The sequence below is a fragment of the Aquila chrysaetos genome, chromosome 21 (genome assembly GCF_900496995.4).
Source record: "Aquila chrysaetos chrysaetos chromosome 21, bAquChr1.4, whole genome shotgun sequence".
NCBI lineage: Eukaryota > Metazoa > Chordata > Aves > Accipitriformes > Accipitridae > Aquila > Aquila chrysaetos.
In genome coordinates this window covers 1,979,628-2,003,591 of record NC_044024.1, presented here as the reverse complement: position 1 = coordinate 2,003,591, position 23,964 = coordinate 1,979,628, and the positions used below count along the sequence as shown (strand labels likewise).

General features: G+C 46.7%; 1 protein-coding gene across 1 annotated transcript in view; it reads right to left on the bottom strand.

The window, feature by feature from the left end:
- LPAR4 (lysophosphatidic acid receptor 4) overlaps positions 1 to 4,486 on the bottom strand; it is a 29,223-nt gene extending 24,737 nt beyond the window's left edge. Inside the window, exon 1 of the mRNA XM_029997316.2 lies at positions 4,374 to 4,486. The gene's annotated coding sequence lies outside the window, so the exon portion shown is untranslated. The remainder of the gene's footprint in view (positions 1 to 4,373) is intronic.
- Between the last annotated feature and the right edge of the window lie 19,478 nt (positions 4,487 to 23,964).

Below are 23,964 nucleotides of genomic sequence, written 5' to 3'. Positions count from 1 at the left end.
CTCTGGGGACAGACAGCCCTTCTGCAGGAGCTGCAGATGCAGTTTCCTCGCAGGACTGGAAAACAATGAGTTTTCAATCAAGCCAGCATCTTCCAGCAGGCTCTCAGCTCCATGCCTGGGGGGATCCGGCTCCAGCTGCACTGTGCCGTGATTCAGGGCAGGAAGCAGAAACCAGCACGCCCAAAGGGAAGCGCCAGAGGAATTCAGGGAGACAGAAAGCAATTAAATAGCCTGGAATTTGTCCAGGTCCTTGGGGTTGTCACCCCATCTCCTACAAAACTTTAATGACCACATGTAGCCTGGGTCTCTGCATTATGTCTCCTCTGAGAGGCAGTGTGCAGGGCAGTGGTACTGGAGCAGTGTGAAGTGTTTCCTCGGTACTGGTTTCAAACGAAGCTCCAGCCATTGCCATGCAGTTGTCTGCAGCGGCACAGGGAGGTTTTGCTTTGGGAGATCTTGCTGCGGCAGTGACGTGGCTGGACTCTGCTGGGGCTTGTGATAAATATTCTCTTGTGAATTTGAAGTGACTTCTTGGACCATTACTAGTGGATGCTATATTTATCCTAATGCTGACACATCTTTAAATAGTAGGGTTACATGACAAGGTCCCTGTTTAAAGAGTTTACCACTATCACTTTCACTGAGTGTAGTTCATTCAAAGCAGTTTGAAAAGGAGCAGAGCCTCCCTAAGCACCGCTTTGATCCTACTAACGTTTTTCTGACCAGAAATAGTTGCCAGAGACTCTCCCTTCTCTGTCAAGTCGTTGTTACGCCTCTTCTGTAAACATTTTTTCCTCTCTTTTTGTTTTCTTAGCTTTCACAAACCACCTCTCCTACCATCTTCCAAATCCTGCTAAACTGCTTCCAAATTCCTCATCACTCCCCTTTCTCAATACAGCCTTTTGGTACACGCTGCCCTCGACTGCCAAGCATGTGGTCCTCTGCTTCACCTTGGAGTAGATGACTTATTTCTAAACATCCCTTGAGAAGCATGATTTCACCTCTTTGGCTGGGGTGCCCTGCTCCAATATTGGTGGGACATCTGTTTGCAATGTGAGTGATAGAAAACTGTAGCCTTTTTTTTTTTAACTGCTCCTTCTTGTTGGCGGCTCTTCACACTTAAACTTGGCTTCTGCTAATTTATAACAATGATGGATGCATCTTTAATCACAGGAGTGCTTTGCACGTACCTCTGGCAGCTGCCGGCTCTGATACCGTGCCCGCGCTCAGGGAGCTGCTGCCAAGGCAGAGCAGCGGCTGCTGGCCCGGCTGGTGGTGAGCACAGCCCAGGGTTCAATGCACGGCTCGTGTTTCCCAGTCTCTTTCCTTCTCGTGCTTTTATTTATTTTTTTGACTGCATTATCTTTTAATGAGGACAGTGTCGCCAAATGACAGTTCCGTCTAAGCTTTCAGCTGCACCAATAAAATACCATCTGTGGGAAATGAACAGAATCGAGGCCTTTTTGGGTGGTAAGCAGTGGTTGCAGCAGCCTTACAACCATTTTTAATAATGGACCTTTATCTGGTCAAGGAAGGAGGAAGAATCTTAATAAAGCCATTTGATGGAAGGAAAAATTTATCCAGGGCATGGGCTCAGCTTCGGTACCATTGCAGTTGGTTTGGGTTGCATGAAGGTCACATGAGAGCAGGCTGACTTTGAAGTCCTATATACCTCATCCTCGGACCCCTTTATAGGCAACAGAGCTTTCAGTTTGTTAAACATGATGCTGTAGCACAGCTGGCAGTGGAGAAGGGGGAGTACACAGCCAGCCCTGTGGCTATGGCTCGCTTCCTAAGGAGAGAAGGGGAAAGGAGCTGCTGAAATGGCCCCTGCTTCATTTTTTGAGTTATTGCCACACCTGAAGTCACAGGAAGCACCATAACTTCTCGTCACTGGAGAAGCTCATGATTATACACCCTGTTCTTCACCCCGCATTGCTATGGGCATCTCTGTGGTCCAGTGCACGTCTTCTCCCCATCCCTGGTGTGGGTCTGTAACCCACTTTTTGCTTCTCTTCCAAGCTGCTGCTCAGTCTTTGCTCTTCTCTCTGGGACCCTTTTGCTTGGCCCTTTTCAATTTAGTTTTGCTATGAGCAGAAGTTATGACCATAGCTCTGTCTTTGCACGGTGTTGGAGTTAAACTTTCCCCTTGTTTTAGAAAAACACATGGTTTTGCTTAGCACTAGCTAAGGAATTACAAGCCGTATGTCTTGAATATGTATTTGCCAAGGTAAGTAATCTCTGCTGTGAACTTGAACAATCAAAGCTCATGGTTATTTGTTTTCCTATGTATAGATTTACCATTTATTGATGTTTTCTTTTTTCTAATCAAGACATCATTGCCATGTTTAACTAGGCAGTCTGTCATCTGACGTGCAGTGGGTAGCTGGGCATACTGTGAGGCTTTTCCACCGCCCGGGGCAGCACAGCCCTCCCGCATGTCAGCAGCAGGCTGGGGCAGGATCTGGCAAGGAATCCCAATTTATTGTTTCTACCAAATCTGCTGGGAGGGGAACAGGTACAAGCAGTGTTTTACACATCCAGACGGCTCCCTGTAGTCAGCCCCCAGAAAAGGACTTACAGAAATCTTAATCCAGGCTGTTCAAAATGCCAGGGGATCCTGAAAGAAGTGACTGGGTATTTTGTATCAGCTTTTTTGAAATGTGCAGATTTGTTTGCTTAAAGAAAATAAGGGAAAGCCTGAGTTTAAAGGTGTGTATCCTATCTTGTGAGTTTCCTGAATATTTTTTGTGATTCACTTTGATTTATGTGTTAGTTATGTTCTGAGGCAAAGCTTTGCAGAAAGAGCATATCCTGGAGCCATCACGACTAGATCTTGAATCTTGTCGTTCACAGGTGGACATGTGGGTTCACAAAACTCGTGATAACTCTCAAAGGCTTCCTTACTTGCTGCCTGTCGCTTAGCCCTGCCAGCAGATTGTATAGCTTTATCTGCATCAAGGTCTGTGGGTTAGACACGCTGGATGAGGATAACTGGAAACTATTTGTGCTGTTATGATTCAAATCAACAGTTCTCCATACACCTTACGCTGAAAAATTTTAAGTGTTTTGAGCCATGACTATTAGATTTACAAAGCCTGTGCAGAAGGAGTTTCAGTTATGGAAGGAACTCCTCAGTAAAGGATGAGAAAGGGTTTACTGTAAAAAATGATTGTGTTTTGCAGAACTGCCTTGGCAGCATTGACACAGACAAGGTTTTGAGACCATTTTGTTGGCTCGTACAAGTTGCTTTTACAAATAAAAACGATTTCCCACACTGTCATTTAGAATAATTTAGAATTTGCTTCTTGCCTAGTGTCTTAACCTCAGACAGGTGCAGAGAGATCAGTGGTATCAATTTAGGCTGCAAATGGAGCATTCCAAAGTTAAGAAATGCCACTATTTCCATTATCTGCATATTTTTTGTACCAGCAAGTATGTTGGTTTCTCCATACTCCATTTTGGTGCACAGGATGATAAACAGCAGGTTTCAGGACTTGAAAAATTGGCTAAGTCTTTACAAAGAAAGAGTTTATCTGGCTCAAAGGGTTTTTTCCTTGCCAGATTTCAAAGGCTTCCTCAAAAACGACAGCAACAGAGATTCTTGGGACAGTTTTTGAGAAAATTTTAAAATGCAATTTGGGAGCTGTTATCACTTGCCTTTATAGTACAGAGAAAAAGAGATTTGAAATGTGGGTACTCTCTGATAATCTACTGACTTAAATGACCATTTGTTTTAGTCCTGGAGTTATTTGACATGCATACAGACACAGAGCACTTTCGAGATCTCTCTAGCCCCAGGGAAACATTGGGAGCTCTGCCTGCCCTGCAGCCTGGCTGGACCCAGCACCTCGCCTGGAAAACCTCAGCCTGTGCTCCTGGCACGGGTTGCACGCGTCTTGGTTTTTTTTTTTGGTCCAGAGAGCAGCAGGCAAAAAAAGCAACTGGCACAGAGCCTGGCGTAGCTGCGTGTACGAAAGCAGGGCCAGAACCCAGCAAAAGCACCTTCAGGGAGCAGAGCTGGGGGAGAGAGGTCTCTGGTCTGCCAGGAGAGAGCGAGCTGTGCTTCATTTCAGAGAGGTACACACAAAGCAATGCCACTTTTCCTGACTGCAGGCAGAACTGCCTTCAGTCTGGTAGAAGCACAGAGTACGACGCCTGTGTCCCCGTTCTCTAAAGGGAGGTTTGAAATTGGGAAGGGAAAAAGGAAGGCAAGTTTCTGGTCCCTTCTCCCCCAGGGAGGAGCTGGTGCTCCCGGGGAATGAGCAGAACGGAATGCTGCACTAACCTGCTACGCAAACCAGAACAAACAATATAAAAAACCCCACCAAGTGCCACAGAAAGAACATAGATACAGCAAAATCTCTGCTCACCGAAGCTCCCCATGCTGTGACCAGGGAGCAGGCAGGAGTCTGGCTTTCTCCCGTCTCTCCCGAGGCTTTCCGTCAGTCGGTGCGGTACTTGCCGTTTGGTTTTATTTGGGTGAGTATTTCTGAAACTACCTGGGAGGATTTATTGAGCTACGTCGATTCTGAGCATGCTCTGAGCTCTTGACCAAGGACACTATATTGAGCATTGAGGTTGCTCTGGCTCTCAGTTGAGCAGATCTCCATAAACACGCAGGGCACGGCCATCCCGGCGGCAGCTCTGCCCAGGCGCAGCGCTTGAACCTGACATTTAAAAATAGCCTAAACGGAGGCCGAGAGATGAAAAGAGCCCACAGCATGTCCACCAAACACAAACCCTTTAATGAAGCCGAGGGACTGGGGCTGGACCAACAACTTTGTGAGCGGAGGGAGATCTAGTAGCCAGTGTCACTATGAATAGACTGCTTGTAAAAAGGCTTACGTGCAATTTGCACAAGCTGGGAGACTGCTCAAGGAAAAACAACGTTCAATGAAATCTTTTAAAAAGCTCTGCTTTTTCAGTCCACGTTTAACATTTAAACTGCTCTGAATTTGATACCTCCAGATTCAAACTCGTTCCATTACAGAAGCACACAGAAGGGGGGAGAGAAAAACTCGTTTGGCTTGATTTTCAGGTAAACTTAGACTTCTTCATGAGCTTTTTTCCTGGCTCTCTATATTAGTGGAAAGCAGATAATTCAACTTATTCTTACAGCCTCTCAACAGTATCAGTGTTTTGGGTAACAGCAGTTCTGTGGGTAACTTGGAGAATCAATCCCATTTTCTATGCATTGAAGAAGTAGCCACCTCTGTCATACAGAAACCTGTGTTTGTGATTCAGAATGGGATATTCTGCAGAGAAAAAAGTTCGTAGAAAAGCTGCAGGGGAGTTCCCACCCACGGGGTTTTGGGCTGTTTTACCCACCCACCCACCAGCAGCCCCCTCCCATAGCTGAGCATGGCAATAGAATAGAATAGAATAGAATATTTCATTTGGAAGGGACCTACAACAACCATCTAGTCCAACTGCCTGAGAGGAGCCACCACTCCTGTGTTTAGCTCTGCTAGGACGGTGCAAAGCTTCGGTGTTTCAAGGGGATTCCTTGAGGAGGCTTTAATGACAGGCAATCTGTTAGTTTAGTAAGATGATGTCTACGTTTTCCAGTGGACCCAATTATACTGCTGGATGTAAGGCTGAGCTACCGCATTACCGTGAACCTAATGTTAAGTTGAGAGATTTTTTCTCTAAAACCAAGCAAATTGGGCTTCTAGAAAAGGTATCTGAGACTGGTGCCAAGTGCGAGCAGGTATAAATACTAAGAGGTGCAGCCTGAGCAAGAGCATGAGATCCAAAGCCATAAACTTGGAGGAAGCTCAGCTTTGTGTTTTATGGCTCCAAAATGACTGCAAAACAGTATAAACATGCCCTGGTTGACTTTAACTCTTTGGGGAACTGCAGCCATCTACCATGGCAGCACGGAGCTCCATGCAGCCACCGAGCCTGCCTGAGCAGGGGAAAACATCAGAGACATTTGACACAGTGCTTAAATCCAACACTTTCTGGATGCAGCTTTGCCCCTAGGTAACTCAGACTCTTGGGCTCATCTCTAACATGCAGTTTTTCCAGCTGTTCAAAAAACCCCCCAAATCACCAAACGATAAAACCCATTATTTTTTCTCCTGTTCAGTATTAGAGAAACTCAGCTGAGAAGTTCCCACAGCCTTTCTCTTGTTGCCATTGCTGATTAACTCCTCAGCCCTGGAGGCAGCAAGTGTCATCTTCCTTAGAGGATTGAGCCAGATATTCCTCTTCTTCAAATCTGCTTATTCCCTCAAATGAAGCATCCAGCATGGCTGACATTAAGTTTTTAGGATGCTATTCTTGCTGCTTTCTCTGTGACCCTGCGCACACCTACTGTCACGCAGTAAAGTCTGTGTTCCTCCTGCCTCTAATGAGATAAAATAAGTAACCTGATATTTTGTGTTCCTCTGCCTGATTGCCTCCCTCAGAAATAAGGCAGAATCAGCAGTGTCAGGGTCCTTTCAGTTGTGTGTTTGGATTTTGAGTGGCTGATTACCTTAAATCAGTACTTAGGATGGTCAAAGGGAGGTTGCGAGTGCTTCGGAGACCTGATTTTCAGAATGCGGGTCCTCAGCACCTGAAGGTCAGCTCTTTTCTCAGAGTGGGTGCCCCAAAACATGATGAACCTTTTAAACATCTCCATGAGTGTTTGTGGGGTGTCTTCCTCGCGGATTTGTGTGCATTTGCATGTTTGCATTTGGAAACATGGCCTTGCATTAGAAACATATACTCCAGATACACCTACTTTTACTGCTGTGATGGGGGGTCCTGGATGTATCAGCGTATATTACACGGCAGCGCTGTGCAGAGACTTGAGCTACTGCTGAAGAGGCAGCTCACCGTGTGCTAATTAACTCTGCCGAGAAATGAAGCCTGCCAGCCAGGGAGGACCGGCCTGCTGACAGCCCTGCACTGTTCCTAGGACTGAGGGACTTTGTTCAGCTCAGGTGTCCCTGCACGAAGCGCAGCGGGCTGAGTTGCTGGGAGCTGCCGGCACCGTTCGAACTTGCACGGAAACCCAGGTCACGTAGTGCAAATCGGTTCACTCCCGCAGACCGCTGGCAGACGCCCCAACTCCCAGAGTTTGCTGGATGTTACCATGGAGAAAGCATTAGCTATTTCTCTTTTGCCTCTTGTTGCTTTTACAGCAGCGGTGCTGAGGGCAGGGAGCAAAAACTGTAGGCAGCCACTCTGAATGCACAGGAGAGAGAATAGTCTTACTTGTACTGCCTGTCCTCAACCATCTGAGGTACGAGCATTTGTCAGCCAGCTACAGCCCACAGGTGCATTTGTAAAAATAAGTTCCCCGTGATAACTCCAGCCTCACTTCCCAGCTAAATGGTGAACGTGCCCAGTTGTCCCAGCTCTGCAACGAGCAGCGTAGAGCCTGTGAATGGATAGCTATTGGGCATGCAGCCATCCCGCTGAGAGGGGCACTGGATGTAATGCTAACTGCCTTGCATTCGATAAACTGTTGTTGCCTGAGAAAAAGTCAGATCGGGCCCACAATGTCATGTCGGTGCTCAAATAAAATTCCACATTGCTGGGGCCAGGGGGAAGGGAGAGGGGAGATGCTACCCACTCTTTCTCGCAAGCGTGGAAATTTCAGCTGCTACAACAGGCAGGTGAAATGAATGTGTAATCCTCCCTGGATTTTTTTTTTTTTGTGGAGTTTTGCATTTTATTTCACTCCTTAGACAAGGTCAAGCAGGAGTTTCGTTAAGGAAGGGCTGAAGCCAGGTGTAACTGAGGCACCGATGGAGCATCACTAAGCCTAACACCACAGGGACCGGGATTCGCCCCGGTCTGAGATGGGCTTGGGCAGGTGCAGCTCTGCAAACACGTGGGGTAATTTGGGAATGACTGAGCCAGGAGGTGATGGGATCGTGGGGGGACAGCACTTCCCTGACCTCGCTCCAACGAAAATCCAAGCCCATGGAGTAGGGGCTTAAATCAGAAGTTCTGATAATTCATTTCCCTTTTTAAAAATTGTTTAAATTAGCTGTGTGATTTAAGATTGCTAATACAAAACAAAACTGACCAATTTTGGAGTGGGAGGGCAGTATTTGGTTTCTGAGCAGCCAGCACCCTCTCGTGCTAAGGCTTCCTGAACAGGCCGCCAAAACGCCCAGGCAGTTTGGAAAACTAGAGCAGCAGAACGCTGAGTGCTGGCTGGGAGGGAACGGGCAGTGCTGCAGAGCTGAGAGCAGCTCTTTGGTACTCAGCTATGAGCCTCTTTTGATAGAGATCTTATTTCTAGCTGCTGTTTACATGCAAACTTGAAGTAGGAAGAGAGGGATGAGGCAGAGCAGGGCCAATTTGTCAGAAGATGAGAGAATTATGAGGTTTTTTCCTAGTAACAGTTTCATGCTTCCATTCCAGCTCACAGTGGTGCAGACCTTTGAAACCAGCTAATTAAAAGTACAGCTTGCTTAAGTGGGTGTGTTTTGCCTGCGTTCAGAGCTGTGCCTATTTACATCCATGGCAAAGCTGGCCCTAGAGATTTGCAGCGGCGTGCACACGAGCAGGATACAGCCCTTGCTGCTTTATCCCAAGCCGAGGAGCTCTTGCCGCTCTGTCAGCAGCTGCCTGCTCTACTGGGTTTTTATGAAGTGCTGTTTCAGCTGCGGTTGGGGCTCACCTGCGCTTTATAAATACCCGTTCTCTGCCAGTGCAGGGCTTGGGCTCTGAGTCAGCAAAACATTTCAGCACGTGCTCAATCATACCCCAGCCCATTACAGAAGTTAAGGATCTGCTTATTTTTAAGCTTGCACTTACATATATTTGGGGGGGGGGCTTAAGTGGTATTGCCAAGTGATGGCCAAACCTGGGTGCCAGTAACGGTGGCTCTCGCTGCCTACCTGGAGCTCCAGGTGAGTCCTGCCCAAGCTACCTTCTGCTCTAATGCTTTTAAAGAATGAAAAATTGTCCAAAACTGTAAATATGGGAATAAACATTCCCACAAGTCATCTGCTGTTAATTTACAGTTGAATCAATTCATTTTAATCCAAAAACAGCAGAGCAGTTTTCAGTCTCTGAAGACCATTGAATATTATACTTGATATCATAAGCAAAAGGATTGCAGGGCATGTCTTTCCCCCAACTGTTTTATTTCACCAAAAGCATTTAGTGCTTTGCCAAATTCTGTCTCTCAGGGTCACTGCAAATGTGTTCTCCTTCTGCTTTTCATATAATACTGAAAAGTGAGCTGTGGTTGTGTAATTCGTTAACTATTCTTGCAATTTTACCTTGGAGGCTTCTCTTTTTTAATGCATATATATAGCTTGCTCTCACAGACTTATCTCCCCCTAAAAAAGTAAGTACACGAGCAACCTGTGCAGTGCTGCCACAGCAGATTGTTACCTGAAATAATGGGAATTATTTCTCTCGGAAGCCAGAGCAAACAAACAGCCAGATTCTTTGATGTCTTGATTTGAAGACGCTGCTCATGGCAAGTGGTCAGCCTCCCAGCTGTCACCATGGTCAGCTTTAAATATGAAACCTTTTTTCCAGATCACCTTCGATATGTTGCTTCCTATCTGCAATATCTGGTACTCCAGGTGATCATTTCTCTGTCTGTCAATAATGGGAACTAGTTGCTTAACAGCAGAGGAGAAGGTACAGACAAAGCGAGCGGGCTTACCCAAATCGCTCTTGCACTGGAAGTTATTCAGTTGTCAGACAGTGATTCCTCCCTCTTGGTGCCCATCCAACCCACCGTAACAGATGGCCCCAGGCAGCGTGTCCCTTTGTTTGATTTTAGCGTCTCTTTGACGAGCATTTTTGCTCATGGGCTCTAGTACATGTCCAGGACAGCGGTAGGGGGCTGCACTCAGGCTGACGGGTTTTGAAGGCTGTGCAGTGAGAGGTGTAGCCATACACCGGGTGAAATCCCAGTGCATCTCCCTGCTGAGCTGGCAGGGACCGAGTCTGTGCCCTGCTCCCCGAGGAGTGCTCCCGATGCACGGGGCTGCTCCAATCCCCCAGAAAAAAGGTCTCAGGCATTGCTCGACTCCACTCACACAAGTTAGACTGCACAAGGCATGCTTCACGTTAAAATTATATCACAAAAGAGCAAATGGACATTGCCTGATTTATGTCTTCATTTACCTTTTTTTTTTGCCTAAAGTTGAGGAAAGACCTTGGTAGGAAACAGTAATGTTATGCAGCTGGCTATGAGCACTGCTAGGTTCAGTGTCTTTTGCCGCGTTTGATTCCTTGCAGCTGCTCAGGGTTGGTCAATTATCTCCTTAAAAGAGGAATTTCTATTTTTACAGGATGACTAGAAGGCTGATGGAAACATGCAAGAGAGCAGAAACCCAAATATTTAGGCAGACCTGTAAAGTGCTTCCCATAGCCAACACCGCAGCTGCAGCTAACGCCAAACGCTTTCTGCTTTCTGGGTGATACATTTTTCTTAAGGGATAAGTTGCTGGAACAGCTTGAAATGAGCATCACCTTGCACTTGCACAGCCTCAGTCACACCTCGGTATGGTGCTGCACTGAAAAACAGCAACGGTGCACTTTTGCTTCACAGAATTGTTTCCGGTCGGTTGTTATTGTCCTGGTGTCGGGTGAAGTCTTACTCTGCATTACTGCTGCCTTGGTCCCTGCTGTAATGAAGGATGCTCCAGACCATGCCGCAGTGGCTGTCCTTAAAGGCATGGGCAGAGCTGTGCCAGAGCGCAACAGGTTTGGGACAAGGGACAACTTTCTGGGTGCGGAAAACTCACATAGCTTGGGTGGCTGTAGGTCTCGCCCTGGCTTGCTTTATTCCATGAATGTACTCCAGGGCTGGGGAGGGTTTCATGCAGCCTTTGCCAGCGCATGGATGTGGCGAGTGGCGTGGGGCCTAAGCACGTGACAGCACAGCTCATGCACTCGGGATTTAAAAAATATCTATACTGTTGTTGCTGAAAAGTATGAAACGAAGTCTAGTCTCACTTGATCTTTCCCTTCCTTTTAGCCTTTTTAACTAATAATGGGCACATGTAAGTGATTAACACGACCTCGTGCGACCGTTTCTTGTTGTTTGTGCAATCCTCAACATGTGCTTTATCTTCCAAGTGCGAGGTGGACGTGTTTGGCATTTCGTACGCGAGGGGCTTTGCCAGCCCGGTGGGACGGCGCTCAGCCGCGCCGTTGTCATGCCACCGCAGCTGCGGCGATAGCTGCCGGCTCCTCCCCGCGCTCTCCCCGGACCTCTGGAGCATTACACTGGGCTCACTGTTGGAGGGGATCACTTATTTTATGCTGGTAATAAATGCTTTTTTAATTTGTGGCCTTCATATTCAAGATAAGCTAGTTCTTTGCCTGTGGTATACAGATACAGTCTTTGCTTCGCTTCTCCTTCATTAACAGCAATGCCTGACAGCTGCCGGGGTGGGTTTTATCTTCAGCATGCTCTTTTGATCCCTCGTGTCCCTGCCATCCATCAGCAAGTCAGGGTGGATCCATGTCAGATGCCAAAACTGAGGATAGAGGGGAAAATCAATTAAAATCTTAGAAAAACTTTCCATATCCCTAAAGAAATCTTGTTTTCTTTAAGAAACATGTAATAGAAAGTTGGATCTAGGTTCCACATTCTGTCCAGCTGGCAACCAGTTCACAAAGTCATCCAAAAAATTGTTTTGAAACCATGTTACTGACAATACTAACCATTTAACACACCAAGTGAGTTAAAAAATAATGCAAATACTGGAGAAAATAAATGCATAGGATGTATACATTTTGTGAAGATTAAGGGAAATTAAGATTGAAAATATCTTAAGTATAAAGATGGTGCAAAATGCTGCCAGGTGCTCAGGTGAATTTCACCCAGATTTCTAGTCTTGAATCTCAAAGAAAAGGGGCTGTATTGCACTTGCCATGGGCAGCCTTGGTGTGAACAGGAGCTCAGGTGCATGTGCCTAATTCCTCCTGTCTCTGGGCAGGTTGCACAAAACTGAACAAACCTGAGCTTTGTGACATGGCCAGTTCCAGAGGCCGTGAATGAGGTGCCCGCTGCTTGGCTGACTCTTACCTTGATTACTTTCTACCTACCTTTTCCCTTGATATGTCTTTTTGATCAAACTTAACACAAAACGCTTCTGTCTGTTAAGGCACGCTGTGGCTCAGCAGAGGCCCTGCGAAGTCTGGTGGCATTGCTGGATCTCCTTGGACTTGTTTGCATAACTTTCTACGTGCTCTTTAGATTTGGAGTGTTTGTTTTCATAATACTTTGAAGTGTTGACCCATGACGTGGTTTCCTACAGCCTCCTAAGAGGTACAAGATAATAAAATATGTTTTTACTTTTAGGGTTTTCTTTTTTTCCCCAAAAAGACTGTTTTCAGGAAAAAAACCTACAAGGTTTATGCTGTATCTGGGAGGAAGGTTGGTTCTAGGTCTATAAAAATAAGCATGGATGCATGCCTGAGCAGTGCTACAGTAGCAGCATGGATAACATAGGTCCTGCTGGAGCAGGCAGCTCCTGCAAATGGAGCAGAAATGTGATATTATGCAAGGGCATTTAGTGGAAAATGTACCATAACTGAAATGATTTGGTTTATCTTTCTTTGTGACTTGTGGCTGGAAGTCTGGAAGCTTTTTGGCATTTCCCAAATCCCTCTGTTAACCTATGGGAAAAGCAACACTGAGCGACTGGGAGGTGGGGAAGATCCACTAAATGTGAAAAGCCAAGGTCAAAACTATACACATAGACTGAAGCAAACAGTCTTGTGCTGGCAAAACCAAGATGGTTGTGGTTTCCTTTCTAATTTCTGTACTCCTGGGATGTGAGCAAGCAGCTGACAGTCTGTAGTCTATAAAAAGGCAGATAAGCACTAGCAGAGGTTAAAGCACAGAGGACCCCAACATATTTATCTGACCTTGAGTACCATGGGTCATCATGTCTGTCCTCTTAACCTGGTCTGAGATTTCCAAGTTGGAGACACCCACATTTCTTTGCAGTTTGACCCAAAGCACATCTGCATGCTGCTTCCCCAGGGCTGTCATGTGGGTTCTCTCTCCAGGGCTACACCTGCTAAGAAATACAAGGAAATCTGGCAGGCCCCATAATATGGGAAAAAGAAGTCACACAGCTTCGCAGCATTAGAGAGGACTACACGTTAAGTAGCCAGCTACACTGGTCTGTAAGGACAAATAGGATCTCCCCACCAAAAAGCTCCTCTTCCTGTCTGTTGGACCACAAAAACCATGCTGAAGGAACACAGAGCAACACCTGGTGCTCCAGGGGTTGTTTTTCAGGTTGCTAGAAGAGGCTGTGCACTCGCAGCCCAGAAGGCCAATCGCACCCTGGGCTGCATCAAGAGAAGTGTGGCCAGCAGGTCAAGGGACGTGATTCTCCCCCTCTGCTCCGCTCTCATGAGACCCTACCCAGAGTACTGCGTTCAGTTCTGGGGCCCCCAGCGTAAGAAAGACATGGACCTGTTGGAGCGGGTCCAGAGGAGGGCCATGAAGATGATCAGGGGGCTGGAGCACCTCTCCCTTGAAGACAGGCTGGGAGAGTTGGGGTTGTTCACCTGGAGAAGAGAAGGGTCCAGGGAGATCTTACAGCAGCCTGCCAGTACCTAAAGGGGACCTACAGGAAAGATGGGGAGGGACTCTTTATCAGGGAGTGTAGTGCTAGGATGAGGGGTAACGGTTTTAAACTGAAGGAGGGTAGATTTAGATTAGCTGATAAGGAAGCAGTTGTTTACGGTGAGGGTGGTGAGGCACTGGCACAGGTTGCCCAGAGAAGTTGTGGCTGCCCCATCCCTGGCAGTGTCCAAGGCCAGGCTGGATGGGGCTTGGAGCAACCTGGTCTGGTGGAAGGTGTCCCTGCCCATGGCAGGAGGGTTGGAGCTGGATGACCTTTAAGGTCCCTTCCAACCCAAACCGTTCTGTGATTCTATAATTCTCTGAAAGTAACAGTTTTAACACATAGGCAAAATATCACAGCAGCATGGAGGTCACTACACACATATTAAATTAAAATCTTTGTGCAAAATAAGCCTTAAAATGTGCTGAAGTTGCACTTGTATTTAGAAACAATAATAAGCGGCAAAGAGATGCACACTGAAAATACAAAGTAGAAGCAGTTGTAGTTTAATGGCAGGAAGGCACGGTGATGGGGAAAGCACCAGCCTGAACCATCTGTGCCCGAAGCCCAGAGAACAGGGACCCCAGAGTGACATGAGCCCCCTTCTCCCACCTCCATCCCCACCAAGGTGACCCTGTGGTGCCCAGTTTAACTGGCCCAGGAAGTGGATTTCTGCTCTTCTTAGCCAAATATACCCCCTCTACGGCATGGTCATGGGTGAGAAACCACAAAGGATGAATGAGACTCAGTATGTGCATATATTCCCCTAACACCCTGCTCAGGTCCTGCAATGCTGGTGGTCCCCAAGGGCACATTGTCAATGGCAGAGAGCTCTGATCTCGTCCTTTGGGCTTCTCCACGTGACCTGCCCTCACCAAAAGGTGCAGAAGCTGATGCCTTTGGTATACTCACTTGGGAGCTTTGCCTTGAGCGGTCTTGTCTAAGGCAAATCCATTGTTCATTTACTCTGCCAGCTGGACCTGCCATAAATGCAATGAGCCAAAAATATCCTTTTCATAAATTAAAAAAATTTCCACTTAAGCATCAGTGTAAAGTCTGGTCACTCTCCTTGCTCTGAGCAACTGTTTGACTCTGGAATGAAGTGATCAGGTATTCTGGAAATTAAATTAATTTCCAAATACATGCAGGGTCACAGAGTAATTCTAAGTCAAGGAGTTAAACTTGTTTCCTTTTCCTTTGTATTTAAGCTCATTTTGATTGTGTACAGAGCATATCTGAGATAAACTTTGCAGTAAACACACATTAGTACCAGATTCTGCAAGGAAACATATTTCTGTCTTTTTTTTTTTTTTTTTTCCCCTTAAACTAGGGCTTTAAATGGATCCTTCTATAATTCTCAAGGTCATTGTTAAATATTTTAAATAGTTGGTCAAATGCCAAACTACTTTCATTGCCTGAATTTCTCTCCTTGGAGAATTACTGCAGACAATGAAATGTGGCATCTTCAACATTTGTGTCAAAGAGAAACCTGCCATGACAAGCAGTTTTGTAACTCAGGAACTTGACTAAAGTTTTATATTGTATTGAGTAGGACAAAGAGTCTCACGCTGTATTTAATCACCAGATCTCTGCGGCATCCTGTACTGCAATTATTATAGCTTTTATTTATTGGGGAAAAAGAGATCTCATTTCTGCATTTTGTATTAAATTTGGGCTGAAACCATCTGCTCTCCTTAGAAGTACCTGGATGAAGCAATTGCATGCAGTGGCAAGGCTTGATTGCCCCTTGTGTTTTCAGTGTTAGAGCATGCTCTGGGACTGGGGAAAGCAAAATGGCCAAATCGAAAGGAAAGTGAATTTTTCCTTTCTTCAGTTCCCAAGCACGGTGTATCAATTCGCAGTGAAAGCCTATTCAAGACAGTGGGAGAACGCCTCGGTAGTTTGGGTCAAGCCTTGATCTACAGTGGAATACGTGAGCAAGCCTCGATCTTGCCATACAGCTTGGTTTTCTGCTTTCTCAATTTTATACTGGAAAAAAACCTAATTAAGGTCTTTCTGTGATACACTTTTCACCATCCCTTTCCTTATGGAAGGAGTTGAGGGGACTTAAATGAGGCTGACAGATATGCAGCAGTGACAGATATGCAGCAGTGAAAGAGCTTGTACCAGTCAGATACCATAGCTATGCTGTACATGGAGATTGACCAAAAATGTTCAAATGACTAATATGTTGTTTGCCTGATCATGAACTCTTATTTGCTCAGAGGAAGAAGTAAGCAGAATTTGCTGAAATTGGATTATGAACAGATTAGGCATTTGTCTTCCTTTTGTGAGAACAAGCAAGCATTATTAGGCAGAAAACAGATGAACCTGTACTTGACCGAGTGAAACACATTAATTTTTATTTCCTTCAAAGCCCTAACTTTGATTTCTGCACTTGACTGAGACTGATACTCCAAAGTCTCTGGAAAGAATTGGGCATTTATCCCTGTTACAAATCTGCGGGCTGGGCTGGTATTCATTTCCCTTAGCTTACCCATAAACGTCTGGCTGGGGTTTAGTGGGTAACGTGCCCCGTGCTAATCGGCCGTTGGCCGCGGTTAATGCGTGCTGGCGTGGAAGCTCCGGCTCACCGCTGCAGCAGGGAAGGAAGGACACGTACCGGTGGCCTTGCAGCAGGACACGGTGTGGTTCTGATATCTGCGGCGGACGTGCACCATGACCACCAGAGTGGCCTCTGACAGTGGGAATGAAAAGGCTGCTTGGAGATGTCTGTCCGTAATTTAATTAGTGACAGCAATGATCTTGAAGGATTTCATGAAAAAGATTATGAAAGGCATTTTACTTTGCGGAGGAAACAAAGAACTTTTATTTTGCCACTAGTTAATCCTTACCACCCCCACCCGTTGTTTTTTTCCCCATTTAAGGGAAGGAGAGAGTAGAAGTTGTGACTAATTTCTTCTTTCATTTCCTTGCTCTTAATGAAAATTTAGGTAGACCATAATTCAAGTAAGCACATCCCATGGAGTGAGGGGAGAAGAGTCCTTCTGGCAAAGTAGGGCAACTTAGAAATTTGTGTGTGATCGCTCTCAGTTCAGCCATTTCTGAAACTGCATAGTCCATGGGCAGTATGGAAACAGCCCACACACGAGGGTGTTTAGCTGCGGCAGAACAAAAATGCGCCTATTTGTTTCGGCACTGAAGGCAAGTGGGAAGTGTTGCCCTTTGCTTTGCAGATGCTCCTTCAGTATCTTGAAAATTATTTTTAAAGCTGGAAATTAAGATTCTTTGGAGAAAAAGATAGTAGGGTCTTAATACAGTCTTAACCTTTTTAACCTCACAGCTTTAGCTGTTCCAAATGCATTTACTTGATGAGTTTATATGTGACCGTGTTTGTCTGGAGGCTGCATATTTTGGCTCCCTAGATATTATCTTACAGTGAGGATCAACATTTCTAAGAATGTATTTCTACAACCAGTAAATAATGCAGAGGAGACAGTGAGGTTCACAAGATTTATCAGATGGTTGCATGGAGCCATCACCCAGCCCTTGAGGAGGCTGGAACGATGTCTTTTTGGTGCTCTCTGCAGTTTTTGGGGTATTGGCATGGCTACAAACTGGCACAGCTTTAGCAGGGAGACAAGAGGTGGTGTCTGCAAACCTGGCTAGCTAAAAACCTGGCTGCTATAAACAGTAATGCAGAGATGGCGTTCGAGAAGCATATCGCTAGGGTTGTTATTTCTTTATGATCTCTTTTCTGGCCTACTCAATATTTGTTTTACACAGCTGCCTCCAACATCTGCTTTTCATCTCTGCTCTTTATCCATGGAGGTATTCAAAAATGCCTTTCTTCTTTCAGCTGCTTTATGTGTCTCTTGTCTTGTCAATGAAATGTGCAGCTAATTGAATTAAAAAATCATTCTAAAATAGGCTATTGCATATTATACACACAAATAATTAAAGAAGTAATGTCAACTGCCTTCCACATAAAGGAAGACGGGAAAAAATAGCAAGATGTGCCTGAAATTTCTCAGGAATCTGAAAGTAGGCTGAGCCCATTCTGGAGTTTCAAGTTGAGATCTTTTCCCACCTTTCTACCTGGTGGCTTTTAAGCTGCTTTCTCAGCCTCCAACCTCTCCCTTCTTCACTTGGGGCAATTAGAGCCCAAGCTGTGGTTCAGCCTTTTAGCCCAGGATCCCTCTCCAGAGCATCGGGCTTCCCTGGGTGAGCTGTTTCTTCTGGTTAAGCATCTAGCCCTAATGTCAGAAATAGCTGATTCTTTGGCTTTTGTTGTCAGTTGGCATGAAAACGTTGCTGAGCAGCACCACCGCCCTGCGACAGCAGGTCTTGGCAGCTCTGCTTCACCCAGCTGTGATTAGGAGGTCTGCATGTGGGGGGGGGGCTGTGTTTAAGTGGCTATTCCATACCAGTTTCAGCCTGCAACCGTCTTCCCTTCTCTCCTCCTCCCCAATAAATGCGGGGTGTTGCTTTTGGATAAAGGAGGCCACAGGACTGAGGCATTTCTCAAAAAGCAAATAGAACTTTTGACCTCAGCAAGGAGCAGAGTTTTGCCTGGACTGAAGGTCAGCAGCATCATGAGCTGTACGGGCTAGAGACACTGATGCCTCCTCCGTCTGATACTCACTCACTACAGCCTCCTTGGAGAAAAGCCCTTTTTCTTCTCAGAAAATCCCTCTCCTTTTGATGTTTTTCCCATTCTTTGTTATTTATCCCCTTGGACAAAGCTTGCCCTTTGAATAACATCCTTTCAAGCTACAGTATCTCTGTATTTCTGTGGCTGAGCTTCTCTTCCATCTTGAATCAGCCATGGAACAGGCAAATCTGCATTTTCTCACGTAGATGATCAACAGTAAGGGTAGCCACTAAGCCCTACGACTGACTTTTATTAGGCAGAAAGCACTCCCACGCTCAGGTGGGGTAGTCTGAAACATAAGGGACCCTTCCAGCCTGGAGGGCAAATGAGGTTTGCATCCCCCCCTCCTTGTCACCTTCCTCTGAGCTACCTGGGCAAATGGCACATCATACGGAAAGCAGATTGGAAAAAAAGCTGCCAGGTCGTGGCTCTTTTGGACGTCTAAAAGGTGTAGGGGGTTTCAAGGAGAGAAACATGGAGCAGAATTGGGGGCAGGTGGGATCAGGATCTGCAAGCCTCAGAGGACCCAAAACCAGCCCTGCAGCGGAGCAGCACTGAGGTTGGTGTCCGCCTGGATTCACATCCACCGTTTTTCTTTCATAGGCAAAGGAAAATCTGATGTGTTTATGCATGTTCATAGATCTGAAAATGTAAACTATGGTAAAGTAGCTGCTTATAGTGCAACCTCTTAACATAAGCGGTTTTTTTCTGTTCTGGGGTGAATTCCAGCAAACTGTGCTGCTGTGTTTACAAGGAAAATGCCTGTTTTCTGTGTTCTCAAGGCCACAGCATGTCTCATTAAAAATCCTCTTTGGGAAAAGCAGGCTAGTTAGCATTGCTCACCCCAGTAACATTGCAGTGAATAAATATTCTTACTCTGCTATTGGGAAAAAAAAAAAAAAAAGAAATTAACTAAAATCAGATTGAAATAATCGTTTGCTACCTCCTCTGGTTATGCATGTGTTCCAAGTTTTAAAACATTGAGGTGCTTAGTTACTCTACCCAAAATCAGCCCCAGGGCTCGGAGCAGGCAGCAGGGTGAGTGCCCCTTGCAGCCAAAGCCCCAGGTAATCATTTCTGAATGCCAGGAAGGATTTAGCCCGCTCTGGGGATTCCCTGTGCAGGCTGGCAACCAGACAGACAAACAGTCCTTCTAGAAGGATGCTGGCTCCCCACCGTGGCAACAAGCACGATTTTAGCCGGCGAGCGTGTCGGCAGAGGCACGCCAGCCGCCGCTGAGGTTGGAGCAGAATGGAAAGGTGATGGATGGCCGGTGGGCCAGCACCCCCAGCCCCCTGAGAGCTCCATCCTTCAGCAGGTGCTATTACAGGAGCTGTTTCAGCAAAGGGCCGGGGTAAATTACAATTCCTGTAAATGACAGGCAGGGTCCCACACTTCCCAATGGTCACCGGGCTCTGTAAACAGACTTCTGTGCGCCTGGCGACAGATCAGAGCCATGCTAATCAGTCTGTCCAGCTCTGCAGCAAAGCTCCACAGCATACTCAAAGAAAAGCCAAAAACAATATGTTTATGGAATCAAAACATCGCAAATACACTTTATTTACACTGCTGACACTGAAAGGAGAAACAGATGCTTCTGGTTTGGGTGCCTGTCTAGCCTAATTTCAGGAAAACATGGAGATCAGAGGGAGGAAAAAAAAAGGAATCAAAATGTTCAGTCTGTCACATCTCCAGTTTTAAATATTATAAATCATTTGTGTGCTGCTACAACAAACAGAGATGGGCTCAGCTTTGCCAAACGCTGGGCGGTGTCCCTCCGTGGATTGATGCCGTGGGTAAAATTGACAGTAAACACCAATCCTGTGAAATAGCCACATGGGCACTGTTGCAGCGGCAACTTTGCATGCCCTCTGACAACGCGGCGTTATCTGGAGAGCGGGAATAATCCCAGCCCAGGCCCAGCAAGCCAGGCAGTTTGTAAGCTGCCAAAAGGCTATCGCTGCAGTTTAGCAACGTCCAGCGAAGGAGCGTGTGTGGGAGCTGAGTGGCAACTCGAGCAGCCCCGAGCCTGCTCCTAGCAGCATGAAGGCTGCAACTGGGAGAGTGCCGGGAGATGCAAAAGCGTTATACACAGCTCAGATGGGCCCTTGGCACAGGGGCTTTATTTAGATAGTTGTCTTTATTGCCATAAAAGGTAAAATTAAAACACGAAGCAACACATTAAGCAGTGCTGCTGACATGCTGACTGTCTGACTGAGCAGTGCCTGGAAAGACAGTGTCTGAAAAAAGGACCAGGGCAAGAGCCAGCCTCTTCATAGCCCTGTCACTTTTTAGAATAGACAACTGGCAGGATTTATATCATGAAAGACATGCCATTAAAAATTCTCCCCAGAGGGCTGACGGGGTTAGAGTGCCTGTGTCTCGCAGGCACATCCCTGCTGAGTGGCACCAGCACCCTCCCGCATTGGACCGGCCTCGGCCTCAGCTCGGATGCTCTCACGTCTGCGGTGGGTCAGTCCTGCACAGCTCTGGGCAGCACTTCCCTGTCTTTGCTTCCTGATAAGCTGCAGTGAGGATCTGAAACATTTGCCATGGACTCAAACATTGTATTATTTCATATGCGCTATTTATTGTTTTACTATGCATTCTGCCACCACGTGAAATTTGACAGGAGTGAGTACACGGTGTCCCATCTTTGTGAATTATCCCAAAGCTCTGAGTTAAGTCTTAATTACATCTCATTCCTCTCAGCCAAATACGTGGACAAGGCAAACAAATAATGTATTATAAAGCTGTCCCGCTTTCTGTCTGGGATGAAAATATGTTTTCATTGCCATCTGGATAGGGATAGGAGCCTGGGTCACGCTGAGCCACTGGGTCTTGGGGTGGCCAAACTGCTTTCTCTTCTAAGAGGCGGGACCCTCAGCACAGCTGAGCTGTGTCACAGCCTCCCTGCCCTGGAGGGCGCAGGCGCTGCGAGGGGGTGAAGGTTGTTTGGGCAGAGCTGTGCCTGGACCTGCCGCTAAATCTGCCCCTGCCTCCCAGAGCAAGCCTCGAAGATGTGTCAGGAAGGGCTCTTTCATCAGCATCATTTATATGTTGTGGCATGATCGCCATTGACCGAAATGGGTGAGACGCAGGACCTCTTCCTGGGGTTTCCTGGGCTTGTCACCAGCCCCGGGGCTAACCCTGGACTGCAAAGGAAAGTAAAGCTAGAGAAGTTATCGGGAGATGGTAAGATATTTCTCCCATCAGTTCTTGTGTTTCGGGGCTTGGGGGTTTGCTTGGAGGTCATTTAAGCTGTGGTAGGGTGGCTCGGCGCATGGCGGCGTTGCAAGCTTCTTGCGGAGGGTATGCTGGGGTACGGGGTCCCCGAAGAGCTGCTTTTTGGCATGTTTGTTTGTTCAGACCTTCCAGTAAGTTCTGGCTAGTTATTCATTATCAGAGTGTAGCTAAAAATAAATACGTGAAGGAAGAGAGAATTTTCCTTTTGTCTAGATGAAATCATCTATGTTTCCTAGTGAAAAGGATTCTTAATGAGGGAATTGGCTGAACCTTGTACGTCATGATTAACATGGAGGGAGTTTACACCCATTCACCAGCTTATGTCTTCAGGGAACAAGTGGACATGCCTGCAGGGCTTACACCTGCTGAGGCACTGTAGCACTGGGAAGCACATAGTCCCCTGGGAGAAAGCCATGATCGGGTCATCCGTGAATCCGCAGAGCCGGCTGGACGTTGAAAGCGTTGCTCACTAAACCCCTAACAGGGACAGCAATGCCTGGGCTCCCTCTCTGACCGTCCACGCTGGCACCAGCCTCAAACGGGTAGCTGCTTCGTTGCATGGCTGAACCTGCACCAAGCAGGATTGAAACACAAACACGAATAGTGCTAAAGATGAAACAAATCCCAAAATGCCAGGAATTAAGTCAGCCGTTGTATGAGGTGAGAAGCTGTCACCTCCATGCAGTGTGGTGGCTGGAGGGGACCGGTGCTGGCAGCAGTGAGCAGAGCTCACCCCTGCTCTGCTCCGATGGGTTACGGTCCTTCCTCGTGCCTGTTGCATCCTCACAGCCTTGTGTGCCTGAATGCACCGCTCGGCTCTCTGGGTACAGCCTCCTGGTGCCACATCTGTAGCTGCAATCTGATTTTCCCCTAATTATATTGTAAGATATATGTCCAGGACGTCAGGAGTGCTGGGTCGTGCAGCTGCAATTGAGCACTTTTTCTTGCAAACGTCAAGCCGTGGGGTGACTTCCAAGTCACAGTGTCATCTGATACCCTGGTAAGCTTCTGTTAAATTGAAAACAGTATGTCACCAAGGGACCTTTGCGTGGGCTGTGCCCTGACTGTGCCACCCACATTGCTCATGGGTTTGCTCGCAGCAGCACCCCTTGCAAAAGCGCAGCGCAGGTCTGCAGGGTGTGGGCAGGAGCCCCGTTCTGACCCCTGCCTGCACAGCCTCGCTGTTTGCACCCAGAATATTTGCTTTTCATCTTCAGGTGTGAACACGTTGTCACGCTGTTGTGACAAACGGGCAGCTCCTGCATGCCCATGGGCACCTCCAGCAGGGCCAGATCCTGAGCAAGGAGGTTGCAGAGCAGTGCAGGATTCTCGGGTACCAGCAGCCCCCTACTACTCCTGGTTGTTCCATGTTGACTGCCCAAAAAATTGTTAGGAGAGGATTCGCACAAACCTGGTGTACAAATCTGCTACAAACCAGTTACGTCAGTCCCATGGCTGATCACTGGCTCTGAGTTAAGGCAGTGTTTGCACACCTACATTTAGAGATGAGCTACGAGCTGCTGCTCCAGCGCGGTCTCCTTGGGTGAGCAAAGCCAGACAGGATGCTTCTGCCATTCCTGTTGCGTGTAGTGTTCACTAATTACGGGCAATCTAAACTCTGGGCTTTATTTTTTCCTGCAAACACCTGTTATTGACCATTTCCCCCAGCACTAGTATTCTGAAGTTGTTTGGCTGTGTTGATGGTTTTGGCAGAAGGCTGTGTGCCGGAAGGTAGTTAATCATGGTCCTGGAGATCACCTTTATGGGAATGAAGAGGGATTTTTTTTTTCCCCAGGGAAAAGAAGTTTTGAGAAAATTAGTCTGATGAGAGAGAGTTTTTGGCAACTAGAAGCTTCTTTTTTTAGGTGGCAACTTTTGTTCTCAGTTTCCAGAATAAAAAAAAATTAATTTTTAAGTTGTGCAAGGCTTTATTTAGTTGAAAATGGAACTTTTCACTGAAAAGAAAACTCCAGGAAAGTTTCAGTCAGCCATGGTAGTGCACAGGCCTTCATTGTTAAACATAAGCTCAAGTATCAGAAACAGAGTATGCCTATTTTTCAACTGCTACACTTTTCATTATTTAGGTCTTTTGCAAGCAATGCGCATATAATAACATAACTTGATTTTCAGATAAGTTTCCTATATACTGATCTCCTAATCATTTGAACACCCTGTTGATCGGAGGGACAGCTGGGGGGGTGGTGTTAGGGCAGGGGGCTGCATTAAAGACGGGGATGCTGGACAGAAGGCTGAATGCCTGAACGCTGCTTCCGTGCCCTCCTCCAGCTGCCGGTAGCCGATGTGACTTATTAGAACCTCTCTCTCCCGGCCCCAGGCAGCAAGCTCATCACAGCCTCTTCTCCCTCGTTAATCTTGCATGCTGTACATGTGTCCACCACCTAATGAGCCACAACATCCCCAAGCCCTGGAGTCTGCTGTCGCCTCCAGTGTCCCACACTGATCACCTGGCTGCCACAAGTCAGCTTATTGGTGGTGGACTGGATGCTCGAGGATTTTTTAAATATGCTCTGAGCA